Source organism: Arvicola amphibius, chromosome 9 (assembly GCF_903992535.2).
Source record: "Arvicola amphibius chromosome 9, mArvAmp1.2, whole genome shotgun sequence".
NCBI classification, from domain to species: domain Eukaryota; kingdom Metazoa; phylum Chordata; class Mammalia; order Rodentia; family Cricetidae; genus Arvicola; species Arvicola amphibius.
The window spans coordinates 40,204,188-40,227,824 of NC_052055.2; the positions used below are offsets into that span (position 1 = coordinate 40,204,188).

General features: G+C 45.8%; 1 long non-coding RNA gene across 4 annotated transcripts; it reads left to right on the forward strand.

The window, feature by feature from the left end:
• The first annotated feature begins 11,062 nt into the window (after window positions 1–11,062).
• LOC119823144 lies at window positions 11,063–23,507 on the forward strand. 4 transcript variants are annotated; one of them, XR_006020884.1, is made up of 6 exons: window positions 16,054–16,483; window positions 17,377–17,468; window positions 17,570–17,730; window positions 18,784–20,169; window positions 22,945–23,043; window positions 23,433–23,507. It is a non-coding gene; the product is annotated as an uncharacterized LOC119823144 (long non-coding RNA). The 4 variants fall into 4 exon arrangements; XR_006020883.1 differs by lacking the exon at window positions 17,377–17,468; XR_005286908.2 differs by lacking the exons at window positions 16,054–16,483; window positions 17,377–17,468; window positions 17,570–17,730 and adding an exon at window positions 11,063–11,462.
• The last annotated feature ends 130 nt before the right edge of the window (window positions 23,508–23,637 follow it).

The following is a 23,637-nucleotide window of genomic DNA, read 5'->3' on the forward strand; positions in this document are numbered from 1 at the left end:
TATATAGTATACAATATGTTAGGTATAATATATGTGCTATATATTATAATGTTGTAGACACTATGTATGATAATATATGTTAATTATATTATTATAATATATAAGTGTACTAGTTTAAAGAATCTATTATACCTTATAATGATCCCAATTATATAATAAGTATGATGGACATTTCACTAATACATATATAATTTATATATATTACAAAGGAGCAATTGCATGATACAGATTCCATACATGCCTACCTGAACTTTGATCAAATTTCCTGCACTATTTTGGTGCCTCCACCACATCTTTATGACATATTCTATGACTTTACAAAAGCTCAGCCCCTACCTTCCTCATGACCCAGAAGGGACAGAGGAGACAAAGTAGATCCTACTTCTGTTTGTGAACCAGCTTTGTTTCAGGGAAAACTATATCTACTGTTAGCTCTTTCCTTATTACACAACCATTCACCATTCACTGGGCTGAGTGTGGACCCCACAGTCTTCGACTATGCTGTGCTGTTGATCAGTTAGTTTGCTACAAATGTTACTCCAGCTCCTGGGTGAGGCCATTGTGACCCTTTAGTGTGTTGCTGAGATGGATGTGCAGTATCAAGGACTCTCATTGAGGATCTCACATCTCTGTTCATCACGGAAAGGAGCCTACACTTGATGTATTCATTGAGTTTACTTGATTGTAGGATCAGGGTAACACTGGCACAGGGATAAGTTTGAATGTCTTTCTTTGCTTTCACTTTCTAAAAGTATGTTCTATAACCCTGGTCTTCATTCTTCTGGAAAGATTTAAATGATTCAGGAAATCCATGAGATAGGTCTCTGCTTTGTTTGGAGCTTTTTTGCTGACACTCCAAACCTATTCATTACGCCTGATGTGTTTACATGCTTTTATTTTATCTTAATTCAATATTCACACATGTCTAAAATTTCATTTCATATTCTCTAAATTCCAGGTGTGTAAAACTATAGAATCACTGAAAGACCCTCTAGACTATAGTTCTATCAGTTACAATATCAATTTTTTATAATGTAATTTGATCTGCTCTCTCCTGATCAGGTTTTGTGAGGGGTTTGCATTGTGGAACAGTTTTGAAAATAACCAGCTCATTCCTTCAGCAATCTTAGGATTTTCCTTTGCATGCCCACTTAAACTGATTCCAACTCTGAACTTTCCATTGATTTTTCATTAATGCTTTGGGTTTGCGTTCCTCATATGTTTATATCATTGAATAGCATTGTTAAGTTGCTTAGGACATCTAGATTTCACAACAGATAACTGAAAGTTATAATCATCCTTCCTAAAACTGAATGGATTATTTTGTTTGTTTTAGGATTGTGTGATTCTGAAACTTACCACAAGATAAAGTGGTTGAAACTGATCACAACACCATGGCCAGCAACATGGAAGAGGACACTCTTGAAAAGGATTTCAAGATCCTACTATCCCTAGGCTGTGGTGCATTCGGGGAGGTGAAGCTGGCCTGCCACCTGCCCACTCAAACACGAGTGGCTGTCAAGGTGCTTGAGAAGAACACCAACAGTGTGACTGACATCAGCACTGAAGTAAACATCCTTCAGTCTTTAGAACACAGGAACATTGTTCGATTTTTTCACATGATCGACACGCTGACAACCACGTACGTGATCATGGAGTACGTGGCAGGAGAAGATCTGGAGAGCTGCCTCAGGGCACTGGGCTGTCTAGAGGAGGAGGAGGCCAGAGCGATTTTCCGGCAGGTTGCATCAGCAGTGCACTTCCTCCACCAAAGACGCATCGCACATCGAGACATTAAATTAGAAAACATCCTACTCGATGCAGCAGGCAATGCAAAGCTTTGTGACTTTGGTATGGCAATTGAAACCACAGAGGGGCAGATGTTGGAGGAGATCTGTGGCTCCTTGCTCTATTGGGCCCCAGAGATCTTGGCAAGGAAACCGTACAATGGACTGGCAGGTGATATGTGGAGCCTGGGCATCGTCCTATACACCCTGGTCACAGGGCATTTTCCATACGTAGAAACCACCATGGAAGCTATGCACAGGCTCATCACCACCACGATGTGTCCCATTCCTTACCATTTATCAAAACCCTGCCATATTATAATTGCGAGATTACTCATGGTCCCCACCTGGTACAGAATAACAATATGCCAGCTTGTGGAACGACCATGGCTGGGCCCCATTCAAGAGCATGTACCACCTGCCACTAAGGAACTCCTTCCCAGGGTCGTGGAGGCTATGTGTACAATCGGCTATACCTGTGAAGAGATTGTTTCTTCCCTAAAGCACAGGCAGCCAAATAATTTAATAGCCACCATGAATATCATCAAATACAACCTGAGCTGTGGAGATAGCCATATGCAAAATAAGACCTGGTTAAATGTGACCCATGCAGCTCCCCTTAGCCTCCCTGTCGCCTTGAACAGGAGAGCTAGTGAACCAGCTCTTCCTGCTGGGAAGACACAGTTAAACAAAGAGGGTTTGGAAGAAAGGGTCAAGAGGTGCAGAAGCTGTACCACACCCAAAAGATCCTGCAGCCTGGACGTGATGCCATGTGCAGGTAATACACTCCCAGAAAAAGATGCCTTTATGGCTGATGTCATCAACTCTACTCCAGAGAACACTGCAGACAACAGGAATTCTGTTGACTGTCTGCCTGGCAATCTCTGCTACCCAGAATCAACTCTGGATGGAACTTTCACCGGGTTTGTGAACATGGGCTTCACAGAGGAACCATCCACGGAGGAAGGCATCCCCAGTGACCAGTTCCAGGTGGCACCCACAACATCTGGATCCAGGCCAATCCGAGGCTGGAAACTGGTGAGGAAGCGAATTTCCCAGGCACTGAGAGCACTGTGCTGCTGCAGCTGCTGCTGCCTTTGCCTGCCCACACCCCGGTGAGTCCTGAATCCTTGTGTCAGGGACATCACAGGAAAAAGAGGACAGTGGAGATCTACATGGAGTGCAGTCGGTTTGGTCACCCAGAAGAATTCCTCCCTTGTATTTTCACAATATTGTTTCAATGTCATTTCTAAATGACAAGTTGAACCCACATACAAGGCACAGATATTAAGAAGTCTAGTACATTAGATGACACAGTTTCACAGCTTCCTGTTCATGTAAATACACGGAATGCTGCGCCAGAAGCAGATAGCGTACCATATTGACCACAGGGTGGGAAGGAAGGGAGGGGATTTTGGATGAAGGGGACAAAGTTTCAGAATGGAGGAGTTGGTCGGGGAACCAGTCACCAAACATTCCTCTGTCACAGTCGCTAACGGGTACTTTCATGTTTCTTTCTGCATTGAAGTGTGGAAATTGAGATGGTCTAATAGAATTCCAGCCCTGGGGAGGAGCGACTGCCAATGAAGGGGGCCAGGACAGACCTCCAGAGTGCCAGTCCCTCCAACCCAGGCCAAGACTCCTGCGTCCATCCTCCATCTACTGGGAATCAGCTGCGAGTCTGCATCTCCTTCAGCTTCTTCCAGCTCCAGCACTGCTGTTGTACGAAGAGGTGGTCATAGGGCACAGCTTCCCAATGACCCTCTACCTCCCTAGCTTTGGTTGTGCTTGTGAGGCCACTCACACTGCATGTAAAACAGCTGACTCTACAACCAGGCATGCCTTTATACCAATCTGGGCTGCTCTCATCTTGATGACTCTAACCTCTCCAACTTGTTCTCTGACTGTCTTCTGGAAAGGACGGCAAGACCTGTGTAAGTCTCTGGAGGAGGGAGATGGGTTAGAGGAGATAAAGGGGACGAATTGGGAAACAGGATTGAGACAGGAAAAGGGGAAATGAGAGGTGGTGTAGAGTAAGGAATACAGTCTGTCCTGAGGAACTTCTATCAACAAATGACATGAAAGAGATGGGTGTACTCTCCTGTTACAGGGTCTCTGGAGAAGCTAGAGCAGGGAGAAACCTCCCCTGAAGAGCATATAGGGAGGTCTAGGAACAGCCAGCAATGAGCATGACAGGGCCTCCTCTATGGTTCAGTGTGTGTCAAGACACACATGTAGGCTGTTGCCTTGGAAATGTCATTCTGGTCTTTCCTACTGAGCTAGGCTGTGGCAGGAGCAAAGGGAGGCCTATTGGTCAGTGGATTCCCATCTGTCTCAGTGCTGAGTAACTGCTGTCTGTCAAAGTCACTAGAAAGGGACTTTGATTATTCCCTCAGTTTTTACTGAGGGAAAGTGAGATGACCTATTTGAAATACTGTCTTGGAATGTAACTGGAAGGATCAGGTAAGAATGCTGTGTCCTGTGTGATGGTATGTCAGGGCTACAGGTTCTGGTGTCCATCTTCCCGTTATAGAGTCTCAGTTCCACCTGACTGCTGGCCTGCAGTGTTCTTGGGCATCCCTGCATAGTCACATGCAGCACCAACACTGAAGGCTGCCCTCCCTATTTTCATGGATCCTGTGGGACCAGGCTTCCCCAGCATCTAGTAGCCGGCCTCTGTCGACAGGACAGATTGCACAGAGGTCTCAGGCTCAGTCCTCTGTGATCTCTCCATCCCCGCCAAACTGATTTCTGTCTGTCTTACGAAGAACTGCAGGAAGTGTAAAAGCAGTGGGGGAGGGAGTAATGGGGGAGGACCGGGGAAAGCAAGGTGCTGAGGAGAAAGGGGAAATGATAGGACGTGTAGAGAGAGGGCCAGTGTCTGTCCTGAGGAGCTGACCTGGAAATGATTCAGGAGAAAGAAGGTTTTGCTGCTCGGGGATCTTGAAGAAAGAAGACCACGAACAAGTCTCTCCCGCAGCGCAGAGTGGGAACTGTGGTTTCTTGCCAGCCATGAGGAGGAAAGTCCCTGCTCTGAAGGTTTTGACATGTGTCAAGGTAGAAAAGTGTGATACGGTCTTGGAAAGGCCTTCCCGACTGGGGCTACTGATGATGGGTTTCTCAGGACAGAAGGCTGCTCCATCATAATTGGAGTCCTCCCTTGGCACTGTCTGACATGGCCTATGGCAGGTCTGATGGGATCTGTGTCTTTGTCCTCACAGGCTCCTTCATCCATGTTTTCCATGTTGCCTCCCATCGCCTGATCCAAGAATCTGGCATCATTTTTCCTTCTTGCAGAGGGATTTATAAGTTAAATTAGACATCAAATTACCATTGTTCTGCTCCATCATGGGAATGTAAGTACGTCATGCCAGGCCCAATTTTGAGTTCTGCCTTCACAAGGCCAGCTGCCAGGGGACTTCTCTATGACCAATGCCCACCACAGGGGCATGTGCACAAGGAAACCTTGGTCATCGTGGAGCTCCTGATGACAGCCAGCGGTGCAGTGTGCAGACTGTTGAGTGTGGGGTCTGAACTGTTTTCCAGGACACCTTCCAGTTAGGGAGCAGCTCGCTGAGTTGCCAAGGGGAACCGAACTCAACGGGTAATCCAGGGCCCAATCTGTGCCCATCACCACCTGAAGGTAAGATTGAGTACAGTAAGCATCTGTTTGTGGTAGAAGAGGAGTTTCTGAAGCCTGGTCCTGATGTCGTGAAGAAATGGATCCCATGAGGTGGCCTCTGCCAGCACCCCTAACACAGAGGGAAAGTTCCCATTGACTCACTTGACTGAAGAGCAATGGGAGGCTGAGAGACTGCGGAGGTGTGGCAAGGGAGGAACCATCTTCTCTGTTGTACTTGGCATCCGGCTTCCATCCTGACCATCTGATCCTTTAGCTAACACTGGTGCATATTGAAGATTTGGCCTGATCTTCACCCCAGCAGGACAGCAGCCAGCTTGTGCGGTCAGGTACTTTCTATAAGCCTGACCAACTGGTGAGTCTCACATACACAGAACAAGAAGCAGATGCATACGGGGTGAGAGCAACTTTCAGTGTGTGGGCATCAGGTGTGGTCAGGTCTTGTTTCTGTTGCTTATTGGTGAAGCAAGGGCTGTGAAATGGTTGAGGGTTCTGTTGAATTCTGGAAATGAGGTAGAGGAATTTCCTGAATCCACATTTTATATTTTCTGTTTTCAGACTGGATCTCACTATATAGTCCTGGCTGTCCTGAGACTATCTATGCAGAGCACACAGATCTCAAACGCATAGATATCTACCATGTATCCCTGCCTCGTGAGTGCTGCATTACAGATGCACACTGCCATGCCTGGTTCAACAGCTGTATGGCGTCAATGGTAAGTTCCTCCAAACATCTGATGCAGGATCGTACCAGTTCTGTGCTTTTTTTTTTATCTTGACAGGACTGAACTGAAGGTACTTTCATCCATGATGGACTAGGAACAGGGGGCAAAGTCCACATCTAACCTTCAGAATAGAAGTCTATGTCCAGCATGAACAGACACCTGGAGGTAAGGAGTGCCATCAGGAGTCCTTCTGTGGACATAAGTCAGTGGCCTGGGGACATGTGCCATTGCTGACACATCCTTGGGGTCTAGGCACAGAGTATTAAAGTCTATGCACCAACCGTGTTTTTACAGAATCTCCAGTGAAGTCGCGGCACAAGTCATATGACTTCATCCTGACCAACCAGCAGAGTCCAGATCGGTTTCCTGGCGTGATTGAGTTCTTTCCATGTGGGCCATGAGAACAAGGCTGAGGACTCAAGGTTTGTCACTGAGGCACTGGGCTCCTGTCTTGGGATTTTGAAGTTAGAGCTTTCACTCTAAGGACACCAGTGATAGAGGCAGCACATGAAGCCACAAATTCTAGATAGGACCTTCCAGTCCTACTCATCCAACACAGATAGAGTCCACTTGGCTGGTGGACTTGCTCATGGATGCCCCTGTGATTTCTTTACTCGGTTTGTGTTGGTTTTTTGGCTATTGAACCTTCTTCATCCTTGCTGTCTAGTGAGGATCCCAGAGCTGCCGATACTGAACAACTTGGACTCTGCAGCACATGCTGGACTCTCCGTGCGGGTAGAGGTGATCATTCCCCTCCCCAGGACATTGTGGACCATCCCTGGGGGACCACTGTCCTACTCCATGTCCTCAGTGTTCTGTCATTCATGTTCCGGCGCTACAGACCTCCAGATTTTCCATTTGAGAGAATACAGTTCTCTTTGACATTTGGGACTTGCGTGTCACCCATAATACAGCCATATTAAGACACATATCAATTCTGGAAAATGTCACAATTTGACTCTTGCTGCTGAGCATGTGCTCTTTCCCCATATCTTCAGATAGTTATGCCATCATTTTTTATTAATTTTTCATATTTGAAACTGTCACCTGTCTTTTGCAATTGTCCCATTAACTTGTTTCCCTGTGTGGATGTGTAAATTTACAAGTCTGACATCAGAATCTCCAGTCCCACAGTTCTCCCTGCTTCTAACTAAAGTGACATAGTTGAGCTGGAGATGGAACCAGAGGATGAGAGACAGAGGCTGCAGAGGCAGCAGGAAAGAGTTTGCAGAGAAGGAGTGTGGATGGGGTGGAAGAGACAGAGGGGAGGAGCCATGGGGAGAGAGATGCTCAGTGGGTAAGGAGAGTGGAGACTGAGTGCTGCATGTTTCAGATTTTCCTCAGAGCCCCTCTCACGTGTCCTTCCTGTTTAAAGTGATGAGCTCTGTACATCAGGAGACACCGCGTGGAGATTGCAAGTGTGGCCTGAGACTCAGAAGCAGGAGCATTGGAGGAATTCCAGATGGCAGGGTGCCCACTTACCCAGCATAAAGGGTCTCTGTCCAGCAGGAGAGGAGGTAAGGCATCTACAATAGGTTTCTCCCCAGGACACCATTTTGTCAAGGGAAAATGGCCAGGGCTGGACTTTCAAAGCATCTTTGTCAGAGGGAAAGTTGAGCCAATACCATGTCCAAGTTGCCCGTGAATGTGCAGACCCCTGTGGACCAGTCTGCAGGGAAGTGCCTGAGCAGAACTCATTAATCTCCCCCATTCCTTCAGGCTTCTGGTCCTAGTGAAATGTTTCCCCACAGGAAGACAAGGGAGCTCCTTCTCCTTCATCTCCCTCTGCCCCCTGTGATTGTGTTTGCCGCCTTCATTTATCCCGGATTCTGCCCATCGGAAAAGACACAGTCACACTGGGTGCGGCTCTGCTTACTATGTTTGTGAAGGAGCCTCACTGTAGGGAGTTTAATCAAAACTGTACTTTTCTCCTGACAGGAAAGTGACCTTCGGCTGGAGGAAAATGGGCATCACTTTGGAATGCTGGAACTTTGCTCCTCTTTGGAAGTGAGTAGGGCTTCCCTAGCCTAGGACATAGGGTACAGAGGTGAGGCCAGAACTCTCACATCTACTTTATACCCAGGTACCATTGGTCACAGGGGCCAGGCCTTGTTGACCATTGAGCTAGGACACTCAGCTCAGCTGTCTTCTTGCTTGTCTGGCTGTGCTAATTGTGTAAAGTGTTGCTGGGTGCACCTGACAGACAGATTGCTCCTCCATGCAGTAAAGGATGGGGTTGAATGACAAAGCTCATCTGTGGGCTACACATGGCTAAAGGCATCACTGAGTGCCACAGCTGCATGCCTGGAACCAAACCCTGAGAGAAGGAAGTCAGGATTCAAGACATGTCACACCGCCTGAATGAAGCCAGAACCCAAAGTCCCTTTATTACAGCATCGGGGAAGGTTTTTATACCCGACCCAAAACATGACTCAGGCCCAGCCACATGGTAGGCTCATCATAGGTACCAGGAGGTCAGGGCAGGGGCAACATGTTCCCAGGAAGTTAGGCCTGGGTAAACAACTCAAAACATGGAACTATGATGGAGGACTCTCATTGGCTAATAAAGAAACTGCCTTGGCTTAGGTGGGTGGAAGTAGACAGAACAGGAAGAAGGAAGTGAGGTAGATGGCTCAGACAATTGCCCTGCCTCTCCTCTCTGGGCCAGTCACCATGAAGCCAGCCACCAGGTCAGACATGCTGAATCCTTCTCTGTAAGACACCACTTCATGGTGCTACACAGAGTATTAGATAATGGGTTAATCAAGATGTGAGGAAGAGGCTGAAACTCATGGGCAAGGCAGTGTCTAAAAGAATACAATTGGCGTGTTGTTATTTCGGGGTATAAGCTAGCCAGGTGGCCGGGAGCCGGGCAGCAGGAACGCAGCCCGCAGCCCAATCATTACAGAACTAGGGTTGTTTTCAGAAGCTTGGTACAAAAGAGCAAAAGGTCACCAGTGGGAGAGGAGTAGGGTAGAGGCCAGACTAAGAGATCCCAACATCTCCCCCAGAACTATAAAATAAAATGAAGACTTCCTGTCTTAGGATAGGAGACCCTTACCCATCATTGAGAGGCTTCTTCCCTGTCTTAGGCAGGCCTCTACCTGTAGAAGTTGCCCATCATGGGAAAATATTTAGCGTTTCTGGAGCATTTGTAGCCGAACTTGAGATACTTCGGGATTACCAGAGGATAGACCAAGTGACACCTGCTGGGTGACCATCTTCTGGGTCTGAGTGGACCACATGAATTTGCATAGTATCCAAAAACAAAGGCCCAAGCCCAAAAGACCAAATATAGCTAAGGAGAGCGTTCGCGACCATCACTGTACCCAATCCCCTATCTGGGCCATAGTATTCCGCCATTCTTCTGCAGATACAAGAGGGACTCTTGTATGGTTCAAGTCATAAATTGGATGTGACAGTTGAGTAGTCAATTAAGTTGCAATACCATGGCAGAAGCATTCTGTACAATAGAAGGTGTAACAGAAACACTATGATAACAAGATATTTGTTGTGTCAACCAAAGGGCATCAATTTGTTCCTGCAGTACGGCAGCTTGCTGATTGAAATTTAGCATGCCTAGCTTTGTATGAGCATTAAGAACATTTTGAGATTGTAGCGCCTCGCTACCTTGGCTCACCAACTTGTCCACAGTCTCAGCAACCACCGACGTCTGCGACATGGCCAGTCCAGCAACAGTGGCAGCTGTGCCCGATATGGCGATTATGGCCACCTCGGTGACAGTTATCCCAAAGTCCTGTTTCTCTCGATAGAAGGTGCTTTCTGTCCGGGATCGATCGTCCTCTATTGGCAACAGAATCAACTCCAATACTCGAACCAAAAGAACAATTAAGAGACTCCTTCTCCCCAAAAGTACTATTCCATAAGATGAAGAAAAGGGGAGCTAATACGCAGGCCTGAGATTGAATGGTGAAATTATGACCAGCAGTATAATTGACCTTTACGGATGTTTCAAATATGTCATTTTGATTATAATTTGCAGTAGCATTAAAAGCAAGACCTTTCTGTAGCTTAGAAGGATGAGAATTCCTTTCTGCAGATCGGTGACCGTACCACCACATATCATTACTACTCTAAGCAAATCCAGATTTTGTGTGATGCACTCACCCCAAAGCAATGCTTCTTTTAAATTAAAATAATGGGGTACCGCATCTCTTTCAATCCCACCATTTTACTGTGCATGGCATTATTAGGAAAATCAGCTATGGATGCATGGCTAAGCACTACACAATGATTCACATTACCAGAGGCAGTTCCTGTGGTAAAAAAACAGTTGGTGGCATAAAAGGATGGAAATAATGGGTTAGCCTTATTCAACTGGCATCTGTATGGGCAGGTTCCTTACCAGGTTCCATACCATCTGCTTGGTCCATCTGGGAGTGGGTAGGCAAATGATCATCATGAAGAATACCCAAAGTGTCATGGCTTTATTGGATGGATACACCTCTCTGTTATTCAAAAGGGTTTGTCTGACCCTGGAGGGAAAACACACATGGCTCCCCTCATCCTGGCCAACAAGAAAGTTGGCTCCTTCCATTGGCCTGTGATTAGATCTTTCCATTGCACCAGGCCTAATGATTGTGATTTTTTTGCTGCCAGTGCCATTCCATTGCTGAGAGTCCTTGGCTATCAACTGTTAAAATTTTAGAATAAATAAAATAGAGGCCAATTAAGTCTTAGGGGAGGATATATATTCCCCTCTTTTTATATTTGCCAAATATTGTTTTAGATTCATATTTGCCCGTTCCACAATAGCTTGTCCTGCAGGATTATAGGGAATCCTAGTTTTGTGTATGATGTCACAGTCTTTACAAAACATTTGAAATCTGGCACTAGTACAAGCTGGTCCATTATCTTTTTTGTATATATTGGGGATCTCCTATATATACAAAAGTTGCTAAACAATGGGCCAAAACATCCTTAATGTGTTTCCCAGTATGTAAGGTAGCAAAAACTCTTTAGAATAAGTATCCAGAGAAACATGCATATATCTCAATGAGACAGCAGAGGGAAGGTGAGTGACATCCATCTGCCAAATGTCATTAGGCTTTAGCCCCCGAGGATTAACTCCAAGCTGTGGTGTATTATGATACGGGCCACAGTCTGGGCATTGAGAGGAAATTTTCAAGGTGGTGTCCTTAGAGCATCCAATATGATGCTGTAAAGAAGAAGCATTTAAATGATAATTCTTTATGAAGTTTCAGAGTCTTTTCCTCAGGACTACTAAAGAGTATTGTGGTATGTCGATCTGCAAGATGATTGCCCTCATCCTATGGTCCAGGAAGCAAGGTATGTCCTCTAACATGGCTCACAAAGATAGGATCATGCCTACGCCATAACAGATATTGTAAACAGCATAGCTGCTGTTGAATACGGGAAGTGGGAGGAACACCGGATACAGTTTCTAAAGGAGCAATAATTTGAGAAAGATAAATACTATCTGTTTACAGATTAATAGGTTCTTCATTATATATTTGCAATGCTAGAATACAAGCGGTTAATTCTGCCGCTTGAAAAGAAACATCTCCCACTGATGTCGAAACATCTGTTGGTTCAATCCCACCACTGCATATCCTTTACAGGAGCCGTCCGTAAATACAGTGCACACTCCAGCAAGAGGGACAGAATGCGCCATATGAGGGAAATAACGGGATGGTGTTTTTTTTTGTTTGTTTGTTTTTGTTTTTCGAGACAGGGTTTCTCTGTAGCTTTGGAGCCTATCCTGGAACTAGCTCTTGTAGACCAGGCTGGTCTTCAACTCACAGAGATCCGCCAGCCTCTGCCTCCCGAGTGCTGGGATTAAAGGCGTGAAGCATGTTGAGGATAATGGCTATCAATCTGAGCTTTTGAGTATAGTAAGAACAGGGTCTAATCATCATTCTTTTTTTTTGGTTTTTTGTTTTTTTTGGTTTTGGTATCGAGACAGGGTTTCTCTGTGGCTTTGGAGCCTGTCCTGGAGCTAGCTCTGTAGACCAGGCTGGTCTCGAACTCACAGAGATCCGCCTGCCTCTGCCTCCCGAGTGCTGGGAAAAAAGGCGTGTGCCACCATCGCCCGGCTTCCAATCATCATTCTATTGTTGTAAATGTGATGGAGGACTCTCATTGGTTAAGAAGAAACTGCCTTGGCTTTTTGATAGGGCAGGATTTAGATAGGTGGAGTAGACAGAACAGAATGCTGGGAAGAAAAGCCATGCCTTTCCTTTCTGGGAGTGTCGCCATGAAGTCAGCCACCAGGTCAGACATGCTGAATCTTTCCCGGTAAGCCACCACCTTGTGGTGCTACACAGATTATTAAATATGGGTTAAGCAAGATGTAAGAGTTAGCCCGTTAAAGGCTACAGCTAATGGGCCAGGCAGTGTTTAAATGAATACAGTTTGTGTGTTGTTATTTTGGGTGTAAAGCCAGCGGAGTGGGAGCTGGGCAGGACGAAGAGCAAGCCTGCTCGTCTCAAAACTACATAAATGGGTCAATTGATCTTTATCATATGGAACACCATTCTATCAGGTTGCTTGCCAAAAGTTTGAATGCTCATCTATCTTTCCATAATAGTTGTAATACCGAATCATAATACGGAGTGACCACTCTGAATGGAGAGGCAGGCATGTGTACCCACATGATGGGTCCCATTTGCCACAAAACTCCAGTTAGTGCAAAATGAGAGGTTCACACTAACAATTATATGGGCTTATCATAATCTACCCTTTGTAAATGCACCTGTTCTATACTTATCATATCTACCCTTTGTAAATGCACCTGTCCTGTCCTTATCATAATCTGCCCTTTGTAAATGCACCTGTTCTCTTCTTATAATCTACCCTTCATGAATGCACCTGTCCTGTACTTATCATTATCTACCCTTTGTAAATGCACCTGTTCTGTACTTTGCATGAGCAATTTTAGAGCTCCTTTGGCTTCAGGAGTAAGCATTCTGGGGGATGAGGGGTCAGTATCCCCGGGTAAAATATCATATAAAGGTTTAAGATCTCCAGACTTAATAGATAGTGAAGGGGCTAGCTGGGGACATCCCCTTGGACACCTGGGAACCCCTCTAAGTGCCAAGTCTCTTGCCAACGTTAAAATGCTCCCTTAAATAAGATAGCTTCTTCCCTGCTCCCATATCTGCCCTTCCTCCATCTCAACCATCCCACTCCCCCAAGTTCTCCCCAATCCTCCCCTTCTCCCTTCTCTCTCCCCCTTTCCCTTTCGATCCTCCCCACTCCCAGCCCCACGCTCCCAGCTTTTTCCCAGCAATCTTGTCTGCTTCCATTTTCCAGGAGGATCTATATATGTTCTTCTTTGGGTTCACCTTCTTATTTAGCTTCTCTACGATCACAAATTATAGGTTCAATGTCCTTTTTTATGGCCCCAGAAGTTCCTTTATTGTACAGGATCATTGTGGCTATCCTGGGTTTTTTTTCCATATAAAGTTGATTATTGTTCTCTCAAGGTCTGTGAAGAATTTTGATGGGATTTTGATGGGGATTGCATTGAATCTCTAGATTGCCTTTGGCAGAATTGCCATTTTTACTATGTTGAACCTACCAATCCAAGAGCATAGGAAATCCTTCCATTTTCTGGTATCCTTTTCCATTTCTTTCTTCAAAGCATTAAACTTCTTGTCAAATAGATCTTTAATTCCTTGGTTAGAGTTACCTCAAGAAACTTTATGATATTTGTGGCTATTGCGAAAAGTGATGTTTCTCTGATTTCCCTCTTTGCTTCTTTATCCTTTGTGTATAGGAGGGCTACTGATTTTTTTTTGAGTTGATATTGTATCCTGCCACATCACTGAAGGTATTTATCATCTGTAAGAGTTCTTTGGTAGAGTTTTGGTTGTCACTTATGTATACTATCATATCATATGCAAATAATGAAAGTTTGACTCCTTCCTTTCCAATTCTAATCCCATTTATTTCCTTATGTCGTCTTATTGCTATTGCTAGAACTTCAAGCACTATACTGAAGAGATATGGAGAGAGTGGACAGCCTTGTCTTGTTCCTGATTTTAGTGGCATGGCTTTAAGTTTCTCTCAAATTAATTTGATGTTAGCTGCCAGCTTGCTGTAGATTGCTTTTATTATAATTAGATATAATCTTTGTATCCCTAATCTCTCTAAGACCTTTATCATAAAAGGGTTTTGAATTTTTTTCAAATGCTTTTTTAGCATCTAATGAAATGGCCAGTGTATTGGAATAAAATGAGAGCCTCGAGTTCAGTTAGAGTTGTGTTTTTATAGTGGTAAGGGTGGGGGTGAGGGGTTTCTGAGGTTCAAGACTTATGGTTGGCTGACATTTGTCTAGGGGTGTCCTAGTGAGTGTGCTGGCAGATGATCCTAGCTACAATGGTTGGAACACTAGGCATTTACTTTGGATGGTCTGTTCCTGGGTGGTGCTCAGGTAATCTCAGTTCGTGGTCCGTCCTGCAACCAGGTATGGCTTCAGGGTAAACTACTGAGACTCAGGCCTCCGTTAAACTTATCAATGGCTGAGTCCTACTCTGGCAGGGATAATGATTTAGAATTAAGAACTTCCTTTGGGTGATCTGTTCATATTTAGCTTATCATGGCTGGCTCCTACATATAGGTGTTTGCTTTTGGTTTTTTGCAAGACAGGGTTTCTCATGGTATCCTTGTCTATCCTGGAACTCTCTCTGTAGACCAGGCTTACCTTGAAATCACAGAGATCTGCCTGACTCTGCCTCCCAAATGTAGGGATTAAAGGCTTGTGTCACCATGGCAGGTCATATATACATGTTACACTCACCCTCTCCTCTTACCCTCCCTGCATCTGGGCTTCAAAGTTAGTGTCTCGCGTCCTCAGAGGTCAGAAGAGAGAGAAGGAGCCACTACAGCTGGAGTCACTGACATATGTGAGTTGGGCTATGGGTGCTGGGAATCAAACCCGGGTCCTCTGAAAAACAGCCACGAACCACTGAACCATTTCCCCGTCAATGCCTTTTTTATGACATTTATTTAGCATGGGTGTGTTTGTTTAATGTGTGGGGGTGTGCATGAGGAGGTCATGGCAAACTCATGGAGTCGGTTCTCTCCTTCCGTGTTTGCATCTGGGATTGAGATTTGAGCTCAGGTAGTTCAGGTGCCAAGGGCCTCTCCATGCTAAACCATCTCACCATGCCGATTCTGAGAATTCTGAGCAAGCAGAACATTAGAGCGTACATAGGGATTAAGAACATTCCAGTCTCTGCCTGAGTTGACAAAGGGACTAGGCATATCTTCGAAGAATCCAAGTAGAAGGGCACCTTGGCTTCCTACCTGGGGAGGGTGCACAGGTTTGCCTGGTGCCTGGACTCATCCATCCTGGGTGCTGGGGAGGGTTTAAAGTTGACATGCCAGGATGATGAGAGAAGCACCTTCCAGGAGTTTTATGCTTTAATAAGACAATGCCACTTCTCATGAACGCCAAAGAAAACTACAATTCCCATAAGCCTCCCTACTAAGTGCCTCCTTAATGGAGGCAGGGCTTGGGCAAGCATGAACTGGGTTTTCCTATTTCCTAGGGTGTGATTGGTCTGCAGTTCAGGTGCAGTGGTCAGTGAGCACAGTCTCGGTGAGAGGAGAGGGTAATATTGTGGGGTTAAAGGACCAGCAAAAGAAAACCACTCTGTCCCTGAAACCAGAGCAAGTAAAAGAAACATACCCTGACTCAGAGACCTGAACCAGTGAAAGCAATCCTCTCTCAGAGTCTTGGGCCAAGAAAGGAAATACTTTTGCCCTTTATCCAGAACAAAATAAACGTACCCTGACTCTGAAACCAGTGCCAAGGTAACACACATTGGCTCTAGAATCAGAGTCAGTGAAAGAAATAAGCCCTGGCCTTAACATCAGAGCCAAAAGTTCAAAAGGGCCAGTGAAGGAAACACAAATTGTCCCTGTAACCAGAGCAGATGTGCTCCTGACCAGCTAAGCAGAAAACCACCCAATCCCTGTGCAGGGAAACAAACCAATCCCTGATGAGAAATCTAGCCAATCCAAGCTGAAGGGATTGAAATCTGACCAATTCCCACCCTGAAAACCTTCTCTCTGGAAAAACTCCACCCCAGGGAAACCCTATATAAGCCCTGTGCCTGTTGAGTTTTTCAGCTGCTCTTCTTTCACCCTGGCAGGGGCAGCAGCTCTCCTGGATTCTTCCCTCCCAGTAAATCTCTTGAAGGAGGTTTGGGTGAAGACCTTCTTTCTCCAGAGGACAGGAGCCAGAGACAGAGGACTGGAGCAGGACTGTAACACTTTGGCTGGGAAACCTTCCCCTAGCAGAGCAGAGCTGTTAAACTCAGGAGCACTGGACCCAAAGTGTAAGAACTTTGCTGGGGAAGCCTCTCCTGCTGGAGCAGAGCTGTTACATCAGGGAAACATTTCCCTAGAGCAGGCCTGTTTGCTGCTAAGCTTACTGTGACCTGTGCTACTCCCTGCTCCCGACTACCTGAATACTCTTCCACCTGAGCTGTAGCCCTCGGTGTTTCCTGGCCCCAGAATGCCAGAATACTTTTCCATCCCAGCTGGAGCACTCAGGATGCCTTGGCTCCAACTGCCAGGATCCCTTTCAACCTGGGCTGTGATGCTTTGCACCACCTGGTGATGGTTGAGGATATTGAATCTGGCATGGAGATAGCGGGCAGCTGAGGTGAGAGGGAAGGGGCCTCACTCAGTGCACTGCAGCACCATTCCAGTGATGCCTTGCGGGTGGAGAGTTGCAGGATTGGTAAACTGAGGAAAGGAGCTCAGTCACAACCAGAGACCACCGAGGTTCGTTTCTATTCTGTGGCCTCAGGTCTTTGGAAGAAGGAGGAAGGAAACACCATCCAGGGACATGGGAAAGCGGCTGTAACGGTGCCTCCGGTTCTCTGTCCTCTTGGTTTCTCGGTCCTGCGCTTTAGGAACTGTGCAGGCTTTTACTTCTCTGCAGGAAGTAAAGGGAAATAACGTTGATTAGTCCTCCACACTGGGGCGTTCCCTTGCCTTTCTCCTAGTATTCCCCAGGAAATTGAAAAAGCTGGGAGGGAAGATCAAGAGGTTGCCAACAAGCATGTCAGTTTCCAAAGCCTTGTCTGTTTGTCCTGTGGCAGGGCACCTGGTTATCCACCACACCTTGCATTTGAAGTCTCTGTCTCTCTAAGCAGTAAGAACAGCCAGCATTTATGTACCACTCTTCTGAGTGATTTGCTTTTGTCATTCCTTCTTCCCAAAGTACTTTAGAGTGATATCATCCTTGTTTTGTGGCAGCTGAGACAGTGGAGGTGACTCACTGTGGTTGTGCAGCTAAGAACACGAGAGGTGGTAGTGAGTCGTGTGTTTCTGTGGTCTCGCTGCTTTTCACATCTAACTCAAATCCTTGAGGCAGTCTGGGTCTCAATTTATGTCTTTCTTTCCCCCTCTTTTAGGAAGAAAATATGTCTATTGAATATACTTGTACCGGACAATAACAAGAGTACCACAGCTGACAGCGTGAAGTTTGTCTTTGATCCAGGTGGTGGTGGTTCTCACCTTTAATCCCAGCACTCAGGAGGCAGACAGGTGGATCTCTAATGTGCTCCAGGCCAGAGTAAGTTCCAGGACAGCAAGGGCTACACAGAGAGACTCTGTCTCAAAAAGAAAGTTGTTGAATTAAAATCATTTGGGTGTGTATATACTGAACAGGGAAGAATGGATCTCAAATGCCTTCTGCCCAGGAAGTTCTTCTGAGTGCTTGTGGTAGTTCCACATTTTTTAAATTTAATGTTCAGCTGATTAAAATGAAATTTAAATTCCATATTACTGTTTTAATATTTATCTTATGTGCATTTCTATTTTTCCTGCTGTACGTCTGTGAGTCTGTCCTGTCCCCTGAATCTGGAGATAACTGCTGAACGACCATGTGGTGCTGGAATTGACCCTGGATTTTCTGGAAGAGCAGCCAGTGCTCTTAACCACTGAGCCGTCTCTCCAGCCTTTCCTCTACCACATTATTGTATAGACCCCTGATTCCTGACATCATGTTTTGTCTTTATAGTGGTGTGAAAACAATGTTTATTCAATGGATTTTGTATTTTGAAGTTTGCTCTGTGTATATGAGAGGTCTTTGGTAGGCAGAAGATAGGCAGAAGCATATGCAAACCAGACAGGACTACACAATTAGATATCCCACATTCTTTTTAAAGGCAGACCTTCTCTGTGTATTACTAGCTCACCTGTACCTCACTCTGTAGACCAGGTTGGTCTTGAACTCAGACATCAGCCTACCTTGGCTTCCTGAGTGCAGGGATTAAAGGCAGGTGCAGCCACTGGCAACCTTCTCTTAAAAGAAAATGGCTGTTGATGGTGCATGGATTGAATCCCAGCACTCGGGAGGCAGAGGCAGGCAGATCTCAGTGATTTCAATGCCAGCCTGGTCTACAGCAGCCATTTAAAGGACAGCCTAGTTTAGTTACACAGAAACCCTTTCTCAGAAAAAAAAAAGACATGTTAAAAACGCCTGCCTTTGTGGGAAGTGACAGGGCTGAAGAGAATGCTTTGTCTTTTTGCAAAAGGATTTTTCTAGCCCAGGCAAAATATGTAAAATGCTTTTGGAATTTCTTCAGTGTTGCAGAGTTGACCTTCATCTTGTTTTCCCGTCCAGGATTTTGACCTGTGAATCACCTGTTATAACACTAAAAACCACAACCACAGAATGGAGAAACTAGGCCTTGGCTTGGATGATGAGGGCAACAACCAGCACGCAACAGCCCCACAGAGCCCAGTAGACTCACTCCTGAGCATCCACGCTGCAAACAGGTTCTGGTAAAGGCCTGCCTGTGCCTCAACACCAAGTGTTCCTGCCCGAAGATGAAGACGATGCAGGACACCAAAGGCTGCAAACAGGAACCCAATGGTGGACACCTCATCTGCAGGCAGCTTTTTGCCCTCTGCTGGTACCATGCCAAGCACTGCCAGGGGAAGGATTGCCTGGTGCTATCATCTTCAATCAAAAACTTCAACAGCCACAGGTGCAGCAGCGGCTCCTAGCAGTTCATTGCGGTGCAGGAGGATGGCCAGCATGGAAGGGATTGATGTGGCAAACAGCAGCAGGACCTGCCGCCCCCAACTCCTGCTATGCCAACCACCCCCACTGATCAACAGCCAGCCACCTCACAGACACCTCAGGACTCACACTACTGGCCTTGTGTCCTAGGGTAATGTAGCAGGCCATGTGATCCATCAACCCTACCTCAGAGTGCTCAGCCCTCACTGGCAGGGCCTCCCCATGGAGCATCAAAAATGTAAAAAAAAAGAAAAAGAAGAAAATAGAGGAGCATCTTTTTTTCTTCTTATTTTCTTTTTTAGGGCTTATCATGTTTAATTTGCTCAGGTTGGGAGCCAGAGGAATTGTGTCAGAGATGGTTCCTCTCCATGGCCACCATGCACACAAGCTGGGGATCACTTTGGCCTCCGTTGGTGTTTTCTGTAAGGTTCTTCTGGGCAAGAGCAGTAGGCTTGATGAGATACCGAGGACCTGCCGTGTTTCAGAGCAGATCCAGCAGAGACTGATACATTAAAGCATCCAGAGGAGGTCTCAACTGTGGTTGCTTTGCTCCCCTGGGTCTTCTGGATCCAGAGTGGCTTGTGCCTCTTTGTCAGCCTTGAGTTCTACCTGAGTTTGAACAACTAATTGTTCCACGCGGCAGGTGTTCCTCGCCACTGTGTCTTCTTGTCCTGAGAGCTTTGCTGCTGCAGGCAAGGACAGGAGGACTCTCCCTGGCAGTGAAGCCTTTTCCTAGAGCAGGGCTGTGAGCTGCTACGTTTCCTGTGACCTGTGCTATTCCGTGGCTCCCAACTGTTGGAATACTCTTCTCCCAAGCTGTGATGCTGGGTATATCCTGGCCCCCCGACTGCCAGGATACTTTACCATCCATTCCTTGGCTTGCAACTGCCAGGATCCCTTTCCGTCTGAGCTGTGATACTTTCTTACACCTGGTTGTGGTCGAGGGAGTTGAATTTGGCATCATGGAGATATAGCAGGAAACAGGTAAGAGGGAAAGGACTCAGCCCTGCCGGGAAAGGGGACCCCGAAGGCCTCACTTGGAGGTGGGCCACAGCACCGTTTTAGCAAAGCCTTGGGGTGGAGAGTTGCAGGATTGGTAAACTGAGATAAGGAGCTTAGTCCTGACCAGAGACCACCCGGGTTCATTTTTATTCCGAGGGGTGCATGAAAAAAGGTAGAAAGGAAACACCTCCCCTTCCAGGGACATGGAAACGGGGCTCTAGACTGTGATAACTTTTGTCTTCCTGGTTTCATGGTCCTGTGCTTTAGGGATTGTGTGGCCTGTCGCTTCCACGTGGGAAGTAAAGGAAAATAGAAGTTGACTATTACTCCATGCTGGGGCGTTCACGGCCTGTCTGCCAGTCTATGCACAACCATCTTCATTAGGGAGGGCTTAAAAAAGCCTGTTTGATTGGCCCCGAAGTTGACACCACTGGACAGCACAAGAGGTTGCCACCAAGTGTGTCAGTTTCCAAAACCTTATCGTGTCTTCCATGACACTGTAGCCGGTTGCCCACCACCCCTTCCATTTGAAGTCTCTTCCCTTTTCCACGCAGTAATAATGGCCAATGTTTATATAGCGCTCTTCTCATGGTTACAAGTGTTATTGTCCTCATTTCGTGGAAGCTGAGACACTGGGAGTTGACTTGCTGTGAATTATACAGCTAGGAAGCAATAGAGGTGGTATTTAGAACCCTGGGTTTTTTAGTATCACATTTGTTCCCCATGTTCTGTGAGCCAACACGTTCTGTCACAGGTGAGAAGACTGAGGTTCTCAGAAGGTCAATGACCCGAGGATCAGTAGTTGGTTAAGATCTGAGCTTAAGAGTAAGCTGTGGTCCATACCTCCTTGCAATTCCTGTCTGTGGCATCCTGCTCAGATTCTCCTTGAGACAGTCTGGGTCTCAACTTTTATCTGGCTTTCCCTCTGTTAGGAAGAAAACAGGTTTTTTTTTGTTGTTGTTGTTGTTTGTTTTTGGTTTTGGTTTTTTTCGAGACAGGGTTTCTTTGTAGCTTTGGACCCTGTCTGGAAATAGCTCTTGTAGACCAAGCTGGCCTTGAACTCAGATCTGCCTGCCTCCACCTCCCAAGTGCTGGGATTAAAGGCTTGTTTCACCACTGCCCGGCAAGAAGAGAGAATCGTTGAATCCACTTGCGGGGACAGTGGGCTAGGCAGTAACAGGAGCACCACAGCTGCCAGCCTCACATTTGTTTTTGAGCCAGGTGGTGGTGGCTCATTCCTTAATTCCCGGCACTGGGAAGGAAGAGGCAGGTGATCTGTGTTCAAGGCCAGTTCAGAGCCAGTTCCCGGACAGCCAGAGCTACAGAGAGACTGTCTAAAAAAGGAAGTTGTCTTTCTCTTGAAATCATTTGGGTGTGCATATACTGAACAGGGAAGAATGGATCTTAAATGTCTTCTGCCCAGGGTGTTCTTTTGAGGTGCTTGGGTTGTTCTGCATTGCTTTTTTGATTCAAAGTTCACCTAAATAAAGTTAATATTAATTTTATTGTTTTTAAGACTAATTTTATGGGCATTGGTGTTTTTCCTGCATGTAAATCTGCGTAAGGGTGTTGTATTCCCAGGAAGTGAAGTTACAGAGTTGAGCTGCCACATGGGTGCTTTAATTGAACCTGGGTCTTCTGGAAGAGCAGTGAGTGCTCTTAACCAGTGAGCCATCTCTTTGGCCCTCCCCTGACGGTAGTATTATATAGAGCTCTGCTCTCTGGCATGATTTTTGACTTTATAGTGGTGTGAGAACAATATTGTTTCGGTGGACATTGTTCTTTGAAGTTTGCTCTGAGCCTAAGCTCACATATGAGAGGTCTTGGTGGGCAGAGGCATACACAAACCACAGCTTGCAGTTAGCCATGCAGTCCCTACAGTAATTTTTTTTTGAAACAAGATTTCTGTTTTACTTTGGAGCCTGTCCTGGAATCTATTCTGTAGACCAGGCTGGCCTTGACCTGACAGATCTGCCTAGCAAATTGTGGGATTAAAGGCGTGTGCCGCTACCACCCAGGGTCTTTTCTACTTTCAGAGAAGTTTGGCCAGTGTTGGCATAGGCCTTTAATCCTTGCACTCAGAAAGCCAAGGTAGACCAATTTGTGAGTGATTTCCAGGCAGGCCAGGGGTACATAGAGAAAGCCTGCCTTTATACACATACACATACACACATAAATATAAACAGATATATAGATATCTTTATAATTTTGATAGGGTTTCTCTGTGTAGCCTTAACACATATTCCAGAACAATCTTTCTAGAATAGTCTGGCCTTAAACTCACAGAGATCTGCCTGCTCTGCGTCGCAAGTGCTTGGATTAATAGTGTGCCTCCACCACCCAGAATTTTATATTTATTTTAAAAAGACATATATTATGCCGAGTGGTGTTGGTGTCACACCCCTTTATTCCCAGCACTTGGGAGACAGAGGCATGCAGATCTCAGTGATTTTTTTTTTGAGGTGAGCATGGTCTTTGAGATCTAGTTCCGGACAGCCAGAATTGTTTCACAGAGAAAACTGTCTCAAACAAACAAATGGTGTTTAAAAAAAACCTGCCCTTGTGGGAAGTCAAGGAATAGTACAGGTCAAAGCAGCTTAACAGCTTAGAGTCTTCTCTAGATGCAGTTAAGAAATTATTTGGAATATTACCTCATGCGTCTTATTAAATACTCAGTGTGGTGGTGTATTAGAAACTCTTGTGTTTTACTATTATATCCCCAGATACGGTCATTCCTATGTCTCTCCCAACATGCAGGCCTTTCAGTGTCAAGAGAAGACTTGTTCAACTCTCCTGACCAAAGCAAAAAGCCCTGGAAAAAGGTGAACATGGGAGAGGCAGAAGACTGTGAACAAGGTAAGCCAGAATGAGGCATTGGGCCATGTGGGGAATCTAAGGCATGGAGGAATTCAGTCCTGAAGTGTGGTTTACCAAGAGTTTTACTTGAAATGATAAAAAATGACATTGAAAAATTATTCCCAAATATTACAGTGGATGTGTCTTCCTCTGTACTCGCTCTCATCTGTGTGTCTGCTTTCATGACGGTACTCCATGGTGTTCACTGTCTTGTAGAACCACATGAAATCAGAACATATAAATTTTATAGCTGTGCTCATTGTGGCAGATTGCAGAGTTCTTTCTCTGCCTTCAATTCTACAGAATTTAAAAGGTAGCTTTAGCTATTTCTGCAGAAATATTCATTAGAAATTAAGAATAGTTTTGAGTCATATGTGTTTTTGTGGCAGGTTTGGGCATCCGTCCTTTGACCTTGAACTCCCCACCAACCACCTCTGGAGTCTCCTTGCCTCAGCAGCACTGCCTTCTGGATCATAAGACCACAGCCATGCAGTTCAAGGAACACCTGCCCTGTGAGTGCTTCCTTGTACAAAGGCTGGCAGAAGTCAAGTTTGAAAAAGGCACATGCTACTCTGAATCCAGATGGCCAAGGGG